Below are 19300 nucleotides of genomic sequence, written 5' to 3' on the forward strand. Positions count from 1 at the left end.
TGGTGTCGTCTTTAGTAAGGCTGACTATCCCTGCTGCCGGTGCAGTTGAGCTCTGGGGCAGCGGAGGATGAGACTGTGACAGAGAACACCAAGGCATCGGGGAAATTAAAGTACGACTAGAAAATAAGGGTAGGCAGTAACAACAGCTAGCCAGCTTTGACGATAGGAACATTATCTCAACTTGAAGTCTTTAGGGCCTTACATATTCCTTCTAGGTTACACTGCAAAAAATGCATACACCAGATTGCTTTTTTAGGAAATCAGTAACTCAGTTTTACTGAGTTTATCCACTGTTGCCTGTCAATAAAAAAAATTGTTTCCTGAATACAGAAGTTAAACAGCAGGCCACAAGGCTTTCCTCAGCAGACCCACGTTTTTTTCTGCTTCCTCAGCCTTTTTTTGCACTTTTCCTCTTGTACACTACAGCTGAACATCAGTCACAGTGGCTTGCCCAAATAGCCACAAAGCTTCTTTCTACCACGTCCCTACCTTGTTTCGCATGAAGTCTGAATGTACACTGTTGGTACCAACACTATGTGTTATTGAAAGTTTTTAAGATTGCCCTGTTCCACAGTTTACCTGAATGCACTGGTGTGTATTCTTCTCCTCACATTTGATTAGCTTCCTGATCATTCTATCACAAATTTGGGCTTTTATCCCTCAGGGTCTACAAACTTTTGTTTGGCATTTTCTCATCCAATCAACCACATGACTAAGACTTTCACTTGTAACAGAGATAAAGAACCAAGCCTTGTTTTTAATTACTTTAACCTAGGAACAATTTGTTGCAAGAGTCTACAGGTGGAGTTATGATCCTATCTTAATCGAATATCTGAGTTCACATTCTTACTGCATATGCCAGCAATACTGGACCACAATTAAACAGCTATTAAAGTAAGCACACAGTGACCTCCTTATCTCAATTATACATCAGCTTTGCTTCAAAAGAGGCTCCTCTGAAAAATCAGGTGTCTGTCTTCCTCAGGCTATACCACCATTGAAGATCCCACGTGAACACATACGAATAGGTACTTCACACTTACCACCTTCAGCACGCCTGTATCTCACACTAACCAGCTTGTCTTCCTAACTCAGGTTTTCTACACCTCGCACGTGCACAACAAATCACTGTCCAGAGCAACTTGAGAGTCAGTGTGTAGTATGGGTGTCCACGCTCGTGTCTTCTGAGGGGTGCCCAAAGGCAGAGCGACACTTCGAAGCCCACGTGCAATGCGCAGCAAGCAGGTTCTTTGGTCGCCAGAACCCAGAGCCCTCAGACCTGGGGAACCAGAGCCCACCGCCCTACAAAGGGAACGATCCACATGCCTCCGTCCAGTGGGAACTCCAGCCAGCCAGGAAGGGCTCGCTCCTGCAGAGCCCAAGGAATCACGCCTTGCCAGGTACCTTCTTAGTGCCCAGCATGTGCTGCCCCTTCCCAAGCCCACTCTAAGCTGGTAAATCAGCACAGGGCCTGAAGGGCACCAATGCCTTCCTCGTGAGATTAAGTTTTAAACCACCTCTATCTCCAGAACATACTTTCCTGGAATACTTAATGAAGTCCAAGCTGTTATTAACACTAACAGAGTCTGCACAACTCTGCCTGTACAGGCCAGCTGCTGTAACAAAATTCAGCTGCAACATAAATGCAGGAACACTCAAACTTGTTACTGCGATTCACCAAGTAATTTCAGGTTGTAAAACTGAACAGATGGCACTTGTGAGCTTTATTCAATATCTTGGACTTTTTAATTAGATTCCTGTTCAAGTGAGTCTGCTGGTCTACAGCAGGAGACCCCAGGTTTCAAAGTAACCTTAGGAGTCCCATTACTCTGTCTGATAGAAACCACTACGTCAGGGAACTGCTGCAGGCCCAGCTCCTGCTGCTTCCACTCCAGGAACCGGCCAGCAGGTAATTGAAAGAGCAGAATTAAAGGGATAGTCCAAAAATGCAGCTACGCCTAAGCCAAAATGCAAATTAATGCTTTAATGCACCTCACTGCTTTATAATTTTAGGATGCTCTTGGTATGTTTATCATTAGGAATCTGTATGCCGTAATTTTCTCTTCCATGTCTTCACATGGTTCTCAAATTCACCTTCTGCCACTGACAAACTCGCTCAGGGTTTTCACTGCTTTTTGGAAAGCTGCAGGTGATCACAATCAAAATGAAACAAAACGTACCGACCACTAAAAAGCTGAAGAACTTGCAAGGCAATAAATTGTGCATCTACCTCACAGCACTGAAACATGGCTAAAACCACCAGAAGGCTCTGATGGTTGTGGGTCCCAACACCCCAACAGATGTTAGTCTCATTAAGTTTTAGAATCAGGTCTGATACTTCCTTTTACCAATACAGATCAAACAAATACAAGAAACCCAAGCCCCCAACAGATCGACTAACATGACAAATTAAGACTTTTTATAAGTGCTGCAGTGCATAAAATCTCAGTGACACTTTTAACCTGAGGCAATAGAGCATGGCACAACATGCTGGAACAGTAAGTCTAGTTGTATCCATCACAATGGCACAGCATCACAGCTGTCCTTTTATCAAAATCAGTTAAGCTGACTATCTGGGGGTTGTTTGTATTACTTAACCTTTTTGAGGAGGGAAAACTCCAAAATTCAGAAGAGCTTCTAGACTGTTGTAATCGTGTTCAACATAACGCTGATCACTCCTGCAAATCCATTTTCATTTTATAATATATCCTGAATGTATAAAGTAGCATTAAAAATAACCTGCCTGTTTTAGAAAAGTGGGCCAAATACTCTGCTAACCAAACAACAGCAAATGTCTGCAGAGCTTGTGCATATTTACTTCTGTGGCATTGGCACCCTAAGTTCCTTTCAAGTGGCAGAACTCTATAAAGTCATTACAAAATGTAGCAATGCTCCATTATATACCGATTTTAAAAAAAGATGAGTGAGTTACAAAGGAAACTGAAAATATATATTTTTTTTTTTTAACTGTTTGAATATCATGTAACAATCCACTCTAAGATTCACCTGTCCGGTGTGTGTCAGTTGGAAAAAAACCTGCAACTTGGAGAGTTCACTTTTTTATTCAGCACAATTTTGCCCCGAAGTATTTTGTCAGGCAAGAAAAGCAACCCTGTCCTAGCACAGGATGAGACCGAATCCCTCTGAAACTGCAGCATTGGCCAGTGGATGTGTTTAAGATCGCATCAAACTCCTGGGGAATGAGGATGAACTGGATGAGTTGAGGTCCAACCCTGCTCCCTAGGACTTTGTGATGTGCAGAACTGCCCATAGGCCTAAACTTCCTAAAAGGTGGCTTTGTCAGGGTTGCGCACAGTGGTTTCCTGCTACAAAGCCCAAATGCGTCTGGATTTTGTGTTAACTAATAGCACACATGGTGTAGCAGGCAGCATAGTATTGACAACAATGTGGGATTTCTTCAATTAGTAACAGTAAACAATGCTGAAGCAATTAAAAAATAATGAAAAGTTGAATAAACACTCTCATCACCCTTTTATAAAACATCATGATTAAGTCTTTTAAAATCTCCAAAACAACCCCTTTACTTCACATGAAAAAACTACAGGGGGTGGAGGAAACCTGCCCTCCCATAAGCTCAGTGGTACCAGGTCTTTCAAACCCTCAACCAAAGTGTCTGTCTCTCTCTTATGCCATGCATAAGTTTTGTGACTACAGCAGAAAGACATCTGATGATTGCCAGAATTAAACTTTAACACCACTCTGTCCTTTGGGGACAGTGAGACATCAGGAGTGTGGCATCTCTTTGCTGGTAATTTTCTGTCTAATTCTGGAACAATGCAGTCTACACCAGAAACTGCTCATCCATTCCCTCTCCTTTGATAGACAGACATCTACCACATCATAACACTCTTAATAGCTGGGCAGGAAAAAGCCTAAACCCCTCCCTCTCCCTCCTTAAGTATAGAAAACTGCATCTATGCTATTTACAGATTTGGATGCTTGTCTGGACTGAAGTTTTGTAAATACAACTATTTTGAAGTCAGAGGCATTAAGAGTTGGATGAATGCCTCGAGAGAAACAATTCAGATAGCCTACGTTTCCCCCAGTCCTGGTGTTCACTATTGGTTGACTCTAAAACCTCAAAGGCACCCAGCCAATATGATACGTTAAGAACCAGGGACTAAAGTGAATTTTAAGCTGGTTGTTCCTGGACCTTGGCCTGTAACTGTTTCATAACCCAATTTCTACATTCAGAAATAAACAAACCAACAAAATAAAAGCAAACAAACCTTGCATAATTTATTTGCTCTTCACATGCCTTGTTTCCTTCTGCATCCTGGGGTGAAAGCACAGAGGGTGGGTAGCGTATATTCTCAACACTGCCCTTGCCGCTTCACAAGCTGAAGACTTTTTTGCTGGAAGTCTCTATTTTCATAGCACTGGCAATCTGAAAAAAAAAAACCAACAAAAAAACAACTGTTTTGTTAACACATGTATCCCTAGATACATTAGAAATAAGTTTTGATCTGAATCAGTGCCAACTAAATCGTTAACCTCTCCCATGCAAAGCCAACAACTCGCATGCAAAAAAACCAGCTACAAACATCTCCACTCAATTCATACCTCACTTAGGCGTTCTGCGCGGACCGCTCACGTGCAGCAGCTAAAAACTTCTCTCTATATACAAAGGGAAGTTAGAAACCGGTAATGCAATGCATTACAAACACATGCCTCAAGAGAAGTTTTTCTTAAGCTGTCCAAGTTTCCATCTGGGAAACACACAACCAAGAAAGGCATCTTGAAATGGGCCAGCACCGTCACAGTCCCTTTTCTACAGTGGTGGCACCGACCGTGAACGGTGCCTGCACCACAACAGGACTGCGTTCCATGCAAGAGCACCTTCAGGCCCATTCCCATATGTTCTTATTTAAAGCTTCTCACATCCCAGGCCCGGACAGGCTATCAAATCCCAGCCAGGACCTCTGCAAAATAGCCACCCATCAGCTACGAAGATCTCCCATGGAAGTTTCCTTGCACCAGCCGAGCCAGGCTCTGAAAAGCCGGCCACCACTTTTGAGCAGATCAGCTGCTCTTTTGCCCACACCACCTGCAAACGGTAAGGCAGAACATAGCCGCTCTTCTTGTTCAATGCAAATACACAGAAGATGGTGTCTAACTGAGCTCCCAAAAGCTGGCAAGGAGAACTTTGTGCTCTACAAAGTCTGTCGTTTTCATGCTACAAAGTGTCAGACTGTATTACAATATTTTCTGTGATGTTTAAATTGGCAGGGCTGATTTTCAACAGCTTCTTCACGGCACACAGTACCTTGTCATAAAAATTTCCTTATTTCTACAACAGTTAAACTGACATACCACAGAATTAAAATGAACACAAGAATTTTATTGTACTTGTGCTTCAAAAGGCAGATCTTACTGAAAAGCCTGGTGATGGAGTCAGTATACAACAAAACAGGTTCTCAACTAAAGTGTTACATGTAAACATGTAAAATAGAAACTAGGGGTTACTCCTCCATCTAAAGCTGTCAAGCATACAAATAGGGCAACATAGTACTAGAAGTTTTCTTTTTATAAGATCACTCAGTGGAATTAGACCGAAGTCCCAAACTAACTTCACCGAAAACAAAGACTGTCCCATTAAAATAAAATGCAGACAAAATAGCAAATAACACAAGCTGCAAAACCACCATACAAAAGGGACAAATTAACAATGGGCCAGCAAAGTAAAGAGCAGTATCAGGCTGCAAGTTACACACAAGAGGAAACATGAGTAATAAGGCGTAAGTAATATTTTTCTTAGTTGTTACTATAAAACCACTTATAATGTTCTAAATACAAAATAGAGACTTGCTTTGCTGCTGGGGAAGGGTATGTATCTATCTACACAGAACATTTAGAGCACAGATCACCAAAACCCTCCTCATCATCGCTGTAAGAGAGACAGAGCCAAGCGCTGCAGGGCAGGGCAGCAAGTGCCACGATGATGGTGTTCAGATAACACTGCCGTGACCCATGTGTCACGGGTCCCTTCTGTCACAAAGTTCACAGCGCTGCTACCATGCCTGACGTGTATTTTTTTGTCATACTTACTTTTCCTACACAGTGGCACAGCATGGATCCGCTCCTCAAAGAGACACAGCGTTTCCTTTGCCATGGTACCCAGTTCCCGACCACCAGCAACTAAGACTCAAAAAACTTGGACAGTAGCTTGCTCTCACCCGCTGGATTGCACAATCACTGAACTCAGAAGTGCCCTTTTTATTCCCATGTTCCAGCTCACTGCAGAGAGCTGCTCAGGCATTTTCCCTTTCCTGCTGGAACCACATTTCCAGCTCTTCACAAACAGGGCTTCTTTACTGATGCTTTGATAGACATGGAGTGAGACCTAGTATGATGCTAAATGCAAGATCTGTGTCAGTATATACATGTAATTTCAACAATGCAGAATTAAACTCTGCCCTCATGGGCAAACCTTACTCCCCTGGATTTTTGCTGGCCCATAACTATAGGGGAAATGCAGCCGGCTGTTAGCTAATTACAGCCGTGGTGACCTCACGGTACTAACACTCAGTCATCCCAGATTTTTAAGTGTACAGCTAAAACATTTCAATCTGGACAAGAACAGGCAGAAATGAGAGCACAACATTTATAGCAGGCAGATGGTGTACTACTTTTGATATAAAAGAACCAATTTATGGCAAAGTAATACAAGAACTCCCTACCAGTCAGGTCTTACTCGGAGACTTATTAAGAACGATATCCTGCTCTGTTTGAAGAAAACTTCCTGGCCAGGGAAGAGGGCCAGATTTTCTGAAGTGCTTCCAGCACTCCCAGCAAGCTACCTCTCAGAGAGGTCATGATGCTCCCCTGCAAACAGTCCATCAAATGTTGAAGGAAGTTTGCCACGGTGAATACAAACTTCCCAGCAATGCTCTGCCAGCTCTGTGATACCCGTTTCCCTGTATCTGCACAGACCTGAATAATAAGGTTTAACAAAGAAAACCTATAGGCCTCCAAATAAAGGGTAGGATGTTGCTGCGGACATACAGAGCTTTATGCATTCAAATATCTTTTTATAGCAGGCTAGGAGGAAACTGGCACCTTACACTAGTGATCTTGCAACACTCTGCTTTCCCCTTTCCTAAAAAAAGTCTTTTAATACCAAGGATTCTCATCAATCTTCTACCAAGAGCAAAGCACTTCTGAAGGAATCAATCTGAAAAAATCTTTCATGCATCAAAAAAAAGGGAGAAGGGTAAAGAAGAGAAAGTAGTAATTAAAAGGCAAAGAACTGCTATACTAAAGTAAGTCACAAACTCATGCATCCCAGACTGAGATTCTAGCCTCCTGTATACTAGCAATGACAAAATCCCATGCACTAAACATGGCAAATACAACACCATAGGCTCTGCCATTTAGTTAAGGACAGACAGGTAGGCATAGCTGTGAATGTCTTAACAGAACAGATTAGACAGTAAAGTGCTATGGTACTACAACTTCAGTTTGTCATTAATATTGTACTCACACTTTCATTTTCCTGCTGAATAGGGGGGTACACAAAAATAAACACCAGCAAATGGCTAGCTAGTATGGCAGTGAAGTAAAGACACGAGTACAAAGATACTATGGGCCCTTCCAGCTCTGTTGTAAAGTGAGTGAATTACATTATACACTCAGTAGCAACATTCAAGTCACAGATGTAGTTCCTCAATTGCGATCTGGGAAGGGCTGTACAAACTCAGGGCAGGTGCTACCTGCATGAGCAGAGAGCAAACACCAACTGTTTGGGGTGGGTTTGTTTTTTTTTTTGTTGGGTTGCCAGACATCTTCAGTACAAACTGTAGACCCTGGTTAAAGCCAGCGTATGACCACCAGGTACTGAGCAATTCAGGAACACAACTCTACAAACACCTCCATTCATTCCAGCTGTAGTACATCTCCTACGTCGAAAGGAATCTACGAGATGCTACCAAACCTCAATGGGTCTGGCAAGAAGGAAGGAGAGAGGTGATACTTGAGCAAGTGGCTCCCTTGAAGGGTTATCTGCTTGTAGCCAAACTAACAACAGCACAGTGCCCTCCTATAAAGAGCACTGCAAACAGCTCTCCAGGATAGTTAGGCACAGTATATACATCCAGACCTTGACCTCTCAATCGTCAGACCAGAGAGAGATTTTTAATTTCTTCTGTGCCGTCTATGTTTGAACAACAACCAGAGAAATGCCTTCGGCAGCTGTTGTAGCTTTCTGCAACAGTCCGTCAGTTTGCCGCCTGTGATTTTCTTGGATTTCTGCCCCTCCCCTTTCCCATGGAGAAACTTGGGAATAGTCTGCAGATCAGATGTAATAGCATGGAAAGCTGCTTCTGCTCACGGGGTGGGGGGAATCCCACAACATTTTCAGCCCCATCGAACAACTCAAAATGTGCCGACGTCCTGGACACACACATTCAGCATATATTCAGTATAAGCAGCAGCCCAACTCTTGGGAGTCCAGGCTGCCCAGTGACACACTGAGCGTCAGCTCTGCTCACTGGCAGTAAACCCTCAGGTCTGCAGGAAGGGACCATGTACCGAGTGCATCCGATGGGCCTGCCCACAAAGGCAGGCCTGTGCCACAGCGTGCAGCTCTGCCCCGAAGGCAGAAGCTGTCTGCACAAGGAAAGCTGGACTTCACTTCCCTGTGCCTGGGTGTTTGTTTCAGGAAACTTCACATTCCCGAGCAGAGTTTCAGGATCTACCCTAACTGCTCTGTCAGATGTAAAACTGAGCCAAGCGGGTACGTATGTCTGGGATGATCCAAGGCATTTCTTTCCCTGCCTTTCTTGCCATTTTCAGAATAGATTTCTGACAGCACTTGAAAGTAATTTTTTTTTTTTTGTTCATGATTTACATTTCAGAGGCAGCACATGAAAAAAAGTGCTGACCTTTTCCCTAACCTTTGACTGATCCCATGAGAAAAAGGAGCATCTTGTTAACATTACTTACCTTTAATTCACTGATTCTACAGAAAACTAACGATCATCATCTAAAGCCTCTAACTCTCTACTGAGCAGTTTAATTAGAAAGATGATCATTGATTAATCCACTTGAGTTACTCTGGAGAAGGTGTGACTGAACAGAGATCACTCCACCCCAGAGAAATGCGCATTAATTAGGTCTGCACTAAACTGCTTTCCTCTTTACTCAACTTAAAAAAAAAAAAAAAGGCAAACACCCACCACACAACAACAACAACCACCCCAAACTTTCTGTGTTGAACTTCTGAGTTATTTTTTATTTTACTTTCTTCTTTAGGAAGTCTTATGTTTTCTTGCCTTGGATTTCATAGCCATCTATTTAATTTTTTTGAATTATTGCGTTTTAACAAAATAAACAAACGCAGGCTGGAGGTTCAATACGCATTTGCAAAGCCTTGCCAAAGAACTGCAGTCATGAATTAGTTGGCTCAGGCAAGCAATGAGGGACGACAGTGATACTTGACAGGAATGTGCACAGCATTATGTATATACCACAACTGAAACCAGGTATACTCCCAGCCAGCGAGTGGTTTCAGTGTCCCAACTAGGAAGACGATCAAAGAGAAAACCTTATTTAAAGGTTTCCTCACTCTTTCTTAGGCTCTCATCAAAGTTTCTCCAGCCGCAGGCTGGCCTACACCCTAGCCTGATCATGAGTCTTTTACCCCTGAAAAATGGGTAAGCGTTCCCTGATTGTATCTGTGCACAACTCACACGGCCCTTAGTCTGCTAAAGCTCATGTTTCACCTGCCCTTAGGGTCGCAATTCTGTCTGCTGATGCTCTGAACAGCAAGGAGGACTGGCTAGCTTTTCTCTTTCCGTGAAAATCCCCTCCTGGTCTCTACACATGAATAGAAAGCATCCCCACGGCATACCCTTCTCCTTGCCCTGAGATCAAGGGGGGGGGGGGCCATCTCCTTCCCACAGGTCTAGGGACAGAATGAATGAATGGCTGATCCCCAGGTGATTTCAAGCAAATAACCCTCCTGCTCCATCTCCCTTGGTCCAGGAAGGTCTCCTGCAAGGTGGCAGATAGAGTTGGTGACTCAGCTCTGGGTACAGAAGCAGCCCAATCCTTCTCCTGGTCACCAGAAAGTGACATTAGGAGGGTGGACATGGGGCAGGCTAGACAGCCAGGCTAGGCAGGGCTGGGAGGAGCAGAGCTTTCTCTTCCACATTCTAAATTACATGCTTCATATCATCTCTGGTCCTGTGTACGCTTCTTCCCGTACTTGGCATTATTTATTCACATTCAAAGCACAAGCTACCACGTAGGACACACCACAGCCCCACAGAACTCCTGGTATATGGTTAGAAAGGTTTCTTGTATTGGCCTCTGTCAACTTAATACATAACCAATAAGTGGCATCAGCAGAAGTCAAGCGAGAAAGCTGATCCTGCATCAGCATGCCAGAATCAATCCATTGTGAATCCCTTCTCTGTTGCTATTATGCCTGCTGGTAGAAAGGTTTTTTCTAAAATTGTTTATTTCAAGGTTACTTCACCATCAACAAGTTATAGAGAAAAGAAAACAAGCCTATGTTATTGCAATGGCCTGGGACTGATAACTAAATCTTACTGAGGCTTCTGATGGTCTTACCAACACCCATAGGTCAGTTCAATGATGCAGACTTAAAGAGGGTGACCGATGGGAAAGGGACACAGAAATACCAGAATTGAGCCTGATCTATGTGAGGTCCATCACAAAACCACAGCTTTCTAGTTCTGAAGGGATTAGATCTGCAGAGAACACAAGCGAGGCCCCATCACCAGCTTGGGACTCTCAATTTCAAAACATTTTTGCAGTGAAGCAACTTAAGAAAATAAACATCCCTAGCCAGGCAGAGATCAGTCATAAACCTTTTCTGAAATGGAGATGAACTCTCTTATTGTGTATTTAAAGCAATGCTATAAACCAGGCCATATCTATATAAAGCAACACTGTGGGCTTAAAGCAACAGCAACATTATTCTCTGTCAGAGCTCAGGCTGAATACCCCAGGAAAGACCCACAAACAGCGCTACTGTTCAGGACCAAAAAAAGAAAAAAAAAGCTATTCTACAATTCTGGGTTTTTTCCAAATTAAGAGCATAAAGCTGATGCTGATGATAACATTTCCACTCACACAAGTTTTAATTAGTGGCATTTTTGTTGGTGGGAGCATGCTTTGAGACAGGCAGTCTTAGTGCTAAGGAACAATCCTTACAGAATATCCTAATAGCCTGAACAGGCTGCAAATGCTAAATGGTGTATTGTGACTGCTGCAGGTTGCTAGGACATCCACGGTAACATTCACCTTTGGCTGTGAAATCTGAATGCAAATCTGAAGGGCGACTAAACATCATTCTTCATCATGGTTAGCACAACAGATTAGCAGAAAGATTGTAAAAAACAACCTAGTCATTTATACTCAGCAAGCAATCACCTATTTGTTGCAATCCTGAGCTATTTCTTAGCCCACTAACTTGGCCAACACTAGAGGCTACCAATTGCTTGCCTCTCCACCTCACCTGCCCAAATATAAACTCTCCCACCTAGAAAATCTCCTGGTGCCTTTCAGGGATCACAACCAAGAAAGCAAAGATCTAAAGCACTTCCCACTAGGAGGAGTATTTTGTGCCTTCTGAGCAAGCAGAGTATTTTTAAAGGGCTTAAGATAGGGAGAAGCAAGAGTTATCAATGCCTTTATAAATGTGAAAGAACAAGAGGAACATGGAAGGAGGGAACCCAAACTACATGAAGCTTTTAGACCCTGATTGGAGAAATGCTGACATATCAGTAAAATCCTAAAACCTGGCAGTACCTAGACCCTCCCTGCAATCTGGGAGAAAGAAAGGTCAAAGACAGAAAGTTATTTTTCAAACCTTGTTCCCAAACTTCGGGCATCACACCTCTCATCCTAGGCACTCCTGAGCATGGTATATGGACCAAAGTATAAGTTCTACTCCCAGCTTCATCAGAAATTAACTGCATGAATGATGACTAGTAAAACAGTAGTGATTTCAACTGCTTTTCAATTATTGTCTCAAGTATGCCTTGGCATAAAGCTTTATTGAATTTGGAAGACTATTAAACACCCAGATACCTTTTCCTCCAACAAAGCAGAGGCAGCAGGAACCATGGAGCTACCCAGCTGGGTGCTTGGTACCACCCATCATATTCCTCACACCAGGCCCAGACAGAGGCTGGTGGGGTTGAAGCATGTTCTATAAAGTGGGTGTATTCAAAGATTTTATCAGCAAGCCCCCAGCCTGCTCTTGCAAGCATGTGCAGATAACAATTTTCAACAACTCTGGTCGGTTGGTAAATCTGGGTTAATTTCCATGGGGCTGCAAAAAAGCACCCCAACTCCCCCCTCTACTCCCTGAAGGTATAACAACTCTTTGAAGGAACAGCTGGCTAAATAAAGTTGACAAACCTCTCTAATTTTCTGTCATGCATTCTTTAAAAACAGTTGGAGTTCTTCTGCTGAAAACCTTTCTAAGAGGTTCCTGCCTGAAGCAGAAAAAACCCTGTGGAAATTTTTTGTATGAATGACTGAAGGCTGGCAAGAACTAAACAGGTGAAAATATGATGTTAGAGTACAGGAGGCATGCTTAAAGGTACTCCTACCACCATTATCTACCATATTTTATATATAATATTGTATATGCAGTTGGAAATGTAAAGGCATATTAAATCAGCTTTAAAACACTAATGGCCCACCCTTTCTGTTGCTTTGATATTTTAAACCGGGAAGGCAGGATTACCGCAGTTTTAGCAATATGAAATATGAAACCTCCAGATTTCTGGGCTGAAAATCCCTCTCTTGGGATCCAAGGCCAGGAGGGGACTACCTGGTTCAGCCAGTCCTGCCACAAGCAGTAAGGCACCACAGACATCTGGTCTGAAGGGTCTGTGGATCATATAATCCGTCCATCCACATCACGACTCACAAAACACTTCATGAGATCTGACATGAAACTGCAGCCTGCGGGAAGGGACCAAAGCCAGAGACACAAAGCGTACGAGAGAGCAAGAGAGACTAGCGACCTCGTAAGGGTCCTGCTGCAACACGGGATTTTCTATACTAAAGGACACAGCTCTATCGCCAATCCCCATCATGCATGGAGAAAAGAAGGAAAGAAAAAAAACCAATCAACCCACTAACTCCTAAAAAGGAATTTTGAAATAAATTACATACAGCTTATATCACAAATCACAGCAGGTCCTTTGCCTACCAACTACATCCCCCTGGGTTCCTAAATCAGTGCACCCTACATCACCCCTGGGGCTAAAGGGGTAGGTGGGTAGAAGAGTCACAGCCAGAAGATGACATTGAGCAAAACCCCGTCTGGATATGACCCTCTCCACTGTGCACATGGAGAGGCTGGAAGACCAAGCTCCTAATTTAGGCACCTCAGTAGATTGCTTGCCTGAGGTAAAACAAATCTGAGCCACAGAATATCTTTCCTACCTCTTTTTGAGCAACAACAAAAAAGAAAAAAAAACAAAGAGGAAGAAATTTTTTTTCCAATGGAAATGTAGTTTTAGAGGCCGGTACCCTGGTAAAAACTTAATGTTATAATGAATTCCAGGATTCATTCGAGTACTCCGTTCTTAAAAAACACAATAATGAAAGGCTTACATAGGAAATTTAGTAGTAATAACTTTGGGGTCAAATCCATAGTGATTTCTTTGGCAAAGCTTTCACTGACGACACTTAAATGTGATTTCAGTGGGTGTTCTGCCTGAGAAGGGACTTTGGGATTGGCCCACACTCTGTATATTTAAGTCACCCCAGTCCCAGTATTATACAGCGCCAACCAGTCACAAAACCTAGCATTATTTAAACCATTTGCATGCCAGAATCTCCAATTGCAGGGTGCAAAAGCCAGCAGGAAGCATTGATCATTCCCTTAGTAGCAAACAAAAATGCAATCTTTTTTACTTGGCTTTCTTATGATATCATTTACCTTCTATAATAGCAATTGCTTTTTTTAAAACGTGGATTTGCACAGTATTCAATTTGCCAGTTTCCCCATATAGATGTAAATTTACTGAAATAGCTGTTCACAAAATCCAAAGCCCAAGGGTGGAGTCCTAAAAATAAGTATATGTAGTTTAAGATCTTTTATATCCATACACGATAAGAAATCTGGTTCTTTTCTAGTGAGCCATAAAAGGGGAAGAATGGGAAAACCACAAACAAGCAAACAGGAAATAAAAGTCCGTATCTTTTGCCCTACCCCCTCAAACTTGCATAGATACTTCATTGCAACCACTTGGCTAGATGTTTCAAATGTTGGTTTTTCAAAGTTTTTAGCCATATAAACTACCCTTTTGTTTCTGTTGGCTTCAAATGTTCCTAGGCTCATGAATTCTTCCTTACGTCTTATTATTCAAAAAAATACAGCCAACATTGCCTTTATGGATCATGAAAAACCTAAGTATCATTTTCCCTGTTAACTCTTCTGGATCTGCATGAAAGTGAAATCAGCAACAGCAATTTCAGGCCAGGTTTTCTAATCATTGCACCTAATCACTACCATTTTAAAGTATTTCATTTCCCAAGTAGTACCATAGAAAAATCTCTACAATCACAATGCAAAGTCAAGTCACAAGAGTGGTGGAGCACACAGTCTAAAAATTCAGAATGGTCTACATACCCAAAAAACAAGAAGCAGCAGTAGGTGAGACTTACTGCTCTGTTGAATGCCACAATCCCAGAAATACTTCAGACAGAAAGCATTTCTTTTTTCAATTTGAAAGACTTAACTAAGTCAGACCTGATACTGATCTCCCACCTTCCAAATTCAAGTATTTCAGCGAACGTAGCCTTCACTGGCACTTCTATGCTGTACTTTTACACTATCACAAAAGGGAATTTCATAATCATCACCTTCTTAATCTTTCCAGTATTTTTTCAGTCTTTTGTCCGGCTTCTCTAATGTGAGATATCAGTGACTAAACAAGCAATTTGTCTCCACTTCCATATTTTCTGCTTATTTAGCCTCACACTCAGATGACGAATTTGACACATAGCTATTTCCACAGCAGGTAGATGACTTCACAGCCAACAGCTGTCAGTCACTGTCTAAACAAGTCCAAGAAAAGGCTGATTCAAACACCAGCCACCATAGCAGGAATAAAGACAACACAAAGCAGTGAAGTCTCCCCCCTTAGATACCAAGGGTGCACGATTTGCAGGTCTTTCCCTTTGTTCCCCAAGACCTTCCTTCCTGTTGCCTTCTTCAGGACCAGAAGAGCCACTCAGGAGGAACTCCAGATGACTCCAAACAGAAACATATTTTCCCTTGAAAGCATCTAAGTTTCTCCACCCGAGCTGAGGAATGAACTCCGCAACGCGGCAGGGAAAATTTGCACGCTGCTAGTTTTCTGAAGCGCTGCCCATCCCAACAATTCCTGGATGAAAAAACAGTATTCAAACTACACAACTATAAGCTTACAAGTTGACTCTTTAGTCAGAGAAATGCGATTTCTTCCAACTTTAAGGAATGTGACAATAACAGCAAATCCGACCCTGCTTGATAAGTGACAGGCAATTCTCCATATAAGGTGAAAAATGTGCTAGTGCAGCTCAGGCAACACCACTAATTCCTTGCCTGTTCTCAATATTCAAGAACATAAATGAATGTATAAATCAATTTTGTAAGTAAACCTTTTGCATGCTTACAGCTATAAACCATCTAGACCATGCTCAGCACACAAGGAATTTTGAACTTAACCATTTAATCCCTTTTAAACACAGTGTGCATTTATGCTTGGTATGTATATTGCAGTAGCGCATAAATTAATGTAAATCTGAGAGGTCCCAGCCCCGCTCAATTCCTAAATTCCCTTTATACTTTACCGTTCCCTGGTCATCCCACGCATTCCAGCCCCTGACTAACAAACTTGCTGCTGGCAGCGAGCACATCTGGTGCACCAGGAGAGCAGCCAGGAGGAGGACAAGGAGGGGGCTGAGGGCTGGGTGAAGCCTGTCAGCCCGACACAACCACCGGTCACTCCTTCTGCACGTCCCCTGGGCTGATCCATGGCGGAAGCACCAGGGCATTGGCACGGGACTGCTGCTACTGCTGTTCAGCATTTTTATCTTAGCTCTGATTGTCCAATAATCTCTATGCAACAGCAACAGAAAAATAAGCAGCATTTACCTAGTTGTGCATTACAAGAAGATTGCAGGCATCACTCACTGAGACTGATGGAAAGACTTCTACTGATTTTAACGAGCTCTACATCAACTGTAACAGCAGAGGAAAACTACTTTATATGATCCCTTCCCCACAAAGCAAGTTATAGCATCTGCATAAGATGTATCAGACCTGGTAATGAAATCCACTTTGTTTTGAAGTTAGACCCAAGCCCCAGTCCCCCCCATTTCACTGTTTTTTTTCACACAGTGGTGTCAACACCATTATGAGTTACCTTAATGGTCTGACAAATTGCCCAATGAACCAGGTGGCACACCCATGGACTATTTTTTTTTTTTTTTTTTTTTGCAAGTAATGAAGTATCAATGGCCAATAGGGCATAAAAGAGAGGAGATGCAGAAAAAGTCCCCAGGGGTCTTTTGGAAACCACTCAAAACTGATGGGATTATCAGGGGACAGAATACTTCCTAAAATCTCATTGGCAATGGGGAGAAAAAACCAAAAGGATTCTAATAATCATTTAAAAAAAAAAAACACCACACAAAACAAAATCCTGAAGTCCATGAACTACTCTGCAGAAGTTGTACTCCAGAAGTCAGTGACTTCTATGAGAGGCACAGAGGAGAAGTTTACACAGACACTGCACATATACATATAAAATGTGGGCGGGGACAGTAGGAAAAAAGTTTGTAATTTTCTTGAACCTTTATGAGAAGACATGGAAAATTTTGATTTGATTCTTTTAGCCACAGAAATTTCTTGACATCAAAGAAAGATCAGATGATGGCTTCAGTTGCCAGCCTTCCTAGTTTATCTACATTCAGCCAGCTTGTAATACTCCCAAGGCAAGAAAACATAACATGCTGTGCTGAGAAGACATCGCAGACTTGCTAACATAAACATAGGCTTCTATTGCATCAAATACTTAACAGCCAAAGAGTGAACAGGGCCAGGAAAAGAGAACCAGAACACAATTAATTGTCTGAAACAACAGGGATGAAAAGTGCGATTGGCACATGAGCTATACTACTCTTCCACAGCTTTGCTTATTGCAGGTCCCATGAACTTCAGGTTACTGGTCTGCAGACAGAGCACAACGTGCTGCAATGTCACAGCTATTAAGAAACTCAACAATCAGGGATGACTGGCTACAGTGACTTATTCCGAGACATTTCTCTCCATCTATTAAACAACAACAAACACCTCGTCAAAACTCTTCCCACTTTTCCTTTAAAGCATTTTTTGTCTTAACCGAAGGACCAGCTTCATGCACCAGGCAGGTCTTCAGCCTCTGCCCGTGACGGTGTCCTGACACACACAAACTCGAACTGAGGGAGTTGAAAATGAAGAAAATAATCAATGTGCATTTACCAGCTAATTATCCTGCATTTGGCTAATCATGGTAGTATTAAGTCATTTATGTTTGCTGACAGTGCCATGACCAGCTTATATTTAACTTTCTGCATCTCAGCTTGCACATATGTAAAACGACAGCACTGTCTGGTCTGCAGAGCTTGAACGAACTGCCACAATCTGTGACCCATCCAGTACCACTACTGCTGCTAGGCTACTTCACCGCTTACTTTCAGAAACATCTTGAAAATTTTGCATCCTATTATTGAGCTTTTATTCCTAGGATGATTTCAACATTTAATCAATTCTAACTATTAAAATACTCCATCTAGTATACCTTGATTGGCAAGCTACTTCTGAACAGATTACTTTGTTACTTGACAAGTTTAGACTAAATTCTGAGATGTAACTTGCAGAATTCCACTTGAGGAAGCACTAATGAAAACCCCCAAAACAAAACAACAAAAAAGCCCAGCCTCGTTGACATGATCATGCCACATACACCTCACAACCCCTCTTTATTGCCATTTATGAAGCATTAAGAGCATGTTTCAGAATTCAGAAATTTGCCTCCTCTAAGGTTTTGCATTTCAGAAAAAGGTAAATATATAGTATAATATAAACCTGTTAAAAACCTGAAAAAATAATGAGGAGGTTTGTACCAGACCCCATTCCAACCATTTGCAAAATGGACTTTAACACAAAAGAAAGCCACTATTTTGGTGGTTTCAAAGAATCATAAAACTGCATGCAGCCTTAACAACAAATATCAAAAAATACATCCACAAACAAGAAAAGAAAGGATGCATCAGGAAAGTTTGATGGAATAGATTAACAGCTTCAGGAGATTAATATGTTTAATACGTTTCTGGGAAACTGAAAGCAAAGAAAGTATCTACTCCAATTACAATACTTACTTGCCTGCAAAAGTAAAATTAAACCAGTCAACAACCACATGAACAACAAAACACTCGAAGTGAAACGTGTTTCTTTTTGCAAAGAAAGTATAAAACCAAATGAGACTGCTAAACTGGATAACAAGCTGATATTCTTCTGTCACACAAGCTTTAAACCAGAGAGGCTAGTGTACATGGACATAATCCTAGGCACAAGTCTGCTACCATCTAAATCACTGGAAATAGTCACATACTTAACTCTGCGTATATACTGGGCTCACTGGAAGAACCAATAGTTTCATTGAGCTAAAGCCGCTATTATAATTAAAAATATAAAAGGATGCATCAGAAAAAGCAGTGTTACCATGCGGACAGGCAGAGAGTGTCAACACTCACTTGCTGAAGGATGATGGACTAAAAGGCTTTATCACAGCAAAAACTCCAGGGAATTGGTGCCCTGCCTTCAGAGCAGTGACCTCGAGTCAAAGATATCACTTCCTATTCCAAATCAGCTAGGACACAAAATCCTCACCCACTAAAAAACCTCTCCAGAGGTTTCTGGCTGTTGGAGATTCTGTTTTGTTGACTTTTTTTTTGCATAGCATTTATTATCTCACTATGTAAAGTAGCATGGCCCATGAATTACTACAAGGCAGCAAAGCATCACAATGATATGCATCTGGATTTTAGGGCTCAAATTATGCTGTTTGCTGTGTTCTATAAAAGAAAAAAAAATCAGGAGAATTAAGCTTTATTTAATTCTTACAGAATGACTCTTTAAGCATGTTTACAGTCATTCACATCTAAGGCTCGTTCTCATTTCCTGGAACCTTATCTATCTAAATTCCATACAGAAGTTTTCAGTTGTATATGAAGATGCATACAGATTAACCACACTCCA

General features: G+C 42.0%; 1 protein-coding gene across 1 annotated transcript in view; it reads right to left on the minus strand.

The window, feature by feature from the left end:
• Positions 1 to 4298: 4298 nt before the first annotated feature.
• Positions 4299 to 19300, minus strand: part of SCAF8 (SR-related CTD associated factor 8) — a 166048-nt gene continuing 151046 nt past the window's right edge. The window contains exon 21 of the mRNA XM_052784658.1: positions 4299 to 4408. The gene's annotated coding sequence lies outside the window, so the exon portion shown is untranslated. The remainder of the gene's footprint in view (positions 4409 to 19300) is intronic.

This window comes from Harpia harpyja, chromosome 4, assembly GCF_026419915.1.
Source record: "Harpia harpyja isolate bHarHar1 chromosome 4, bHarHar1 primary haplotype, whole genome shotgun sequence".
NCBI classification, from domain to species: Eukaryota; Metazoa; Chordata; class Aves; order Accipitriformes; family Accipitridae; genus Harpia; species Harpia harpyja.